The 1,868-nt window shown below is 44.9% G+C and overlaps 1 non-coding gene across 1 annotated transcript; it reads left to right on the forward strand.

The window, feature by feature from the left end:
* The first annotated feature begins 1,199 nt into the window (after positions 1–1,199).
* On the forward strand, positions 1,200–1,333 carry LOC132541610 (small nucleolar RNA SNORA70). The gene has a single exon (XR_009552743.1). It is a non-coding gene; the product is annotated as a small nucleolar RNA SNORA70 (small nucleolar RNA).
* The last annotated feature ends 535 nt before the right edge of the window (positions 1,334–1,868 follow it).

The following is a 1,868-nucleotide window of genomic DNA, read 5'->3' on the forward strand; positions in this document are numbered from 1 at the left end:
CATTGGGAGTTGGGAGTAACTTACGTCATTTATATTGTTTGATAGTTTTTTTAAATTATAAACACATTATTTTCATAGTATGAGATTACTTCAAAATATTATTTGGGTTTATGTATTATTTTTTTATTTTTTAAAAACTGCATTTATTTATGTTTTTAATCACTAATAAAATAAAAAATATATAAAATAAATTAAAACAATAAAAGATGTTTTTAGCAAAAATAAATAGAGAAATAATTCTTATTAATTGTATGATGAGAGGAGAGAGTGGAAAAGAACCAGAAGATGATACCAGGGACCAAACTGGAAACCCTGGTTAGGGAGACAGTGTAATGATTATGAAAAGACTTCCATGCCTGAGGCTCTGAGTTCCCAGGTTTTATCCCCAACACCACCATAAGCCAGAGCTCAGCAGTGCTGTAGTCTTGGTCTATCTCCCTCTCTCTCTCTCTCTCTCTCTCTCTCTCTCTCTCTCCCCCTCGCCCTCTCTCTCTCTGTCGCTCTCTCATTAACAGCAAATTGCCGGTCTAGCGTGGGGGCACCTCTTTCCAGGTGCGTACTCTCTGGGTTGGAGAGAACTCGACTGGAGCCAGCCTGGGCTGCTACTCACTCAGTGAGGCAAGGGAGATGACTCAGGAACGGACTCATGGAGGCGAGACAATTCAATTCTTTATTGATCAGGCTTTTGAAGGGCAGACCCAGAAGTGGCAAGTCGGAAACAGAAATGGCTAGGAAAGGGGCGGAGAAAGGCAAATGGGGTTGGAAAGGTAGGAACTTCCTTAGGAACTGTTGCGAGGGTTTTAACTGGTGGGATTAATAATAATACCCTGCAGGCAGGGAGGGTATGGAGGGTAGAAAGAAGATAGATCAAAGGAATGGAATGGGAGGGGATCTTCCAGGCAAAACAATGATTATATAGATAGGCCCTATTATCAGCAATGCAGGGTGGAGCAGGGGGAGCTGGCTTAATGTTTTAAGGACTGCCAGGCTCCTAGAGGCAGAAAAATGCAGGGTGCTTTGTGAGGCTCCTCACAATTTCCTGACAGCAGATAATAAAATATAGCATGAAGAAGCAAAGAAAAGCTTCTTTTATTTAAAACAAAGCAAACCAACCAACAACAATAACAAAACCTAAGGACCTGTATGCTTGAAAGTCTAATCTTTTCTGCACTATTCAGGCTACGATTAAAAAATGTCTTCTGCAGCCAACTGAGCCGACCGTGCTGCCCTCCCCAAGGCGCCCGGTGTGCAGTGACTGCAAACAGCAGCCTCCTGGGTAGTGTGTGCAGCCTGTTGCTTGTACAGGCTGCCCTAAGGGATCCTGGAGACAGCCCTTCCTACTCTGTGTTCATTTTATGCCCAACCTCCTGCTGTCCCTAACCTTAGGCTCCAGACAGGAATGCGAGGAGCTTTTGGGAAGCCCCAGGGCACCGTGGCCAGAGTCCACATTGGCCAGGCCATCATGTCCATCCGCACCGAGCTGCAGAACAAAGAGCACGTGATCAAGGCCCTGCGCAGGGCCAAGTTCTAATTCCCTGGACGCCAGAAGATCCACATCTCCAAGAAGCAGGGCTTCACCAAGTTTAACACAGATGAATTTGGAGACAGGGTGGCTGAAAAGCGCCTCATCCCAGACGGCTGTGGAGTCAAATACATTCCCCAGCCGTGGTCCCCTGGACAAGGCCCTGCACTCCTGAGAGCCTCAGAGGTGTCCCTTAATCAATTTCAATAAATCAAGATCCTGCTTAAAAAAAATTAAAACAAAATAAAGTGGTGAGTTCCTAGGGAAAAAAAAAAGTCTAACCCTCAAGTCTCAAATCATCTTTCACCATTAGCTTGTCCATCTTGTCTCCTTTGAAGAGTCCCCC

Source organism: Erinaceus europaeus, chromosome 11, assembly GCF_950295315.1.
Source record: "Erinaceus europaeus chromosome 11, mEriEur2.1, whole genome shotgun sequence".
Taxonomy (NCBI): Eukaryota; Metazoa; Chordata; class Mammalia; order Eulipotyphla; family Erinaceidae; genus Erinaceus; species Erinaceus europaeus.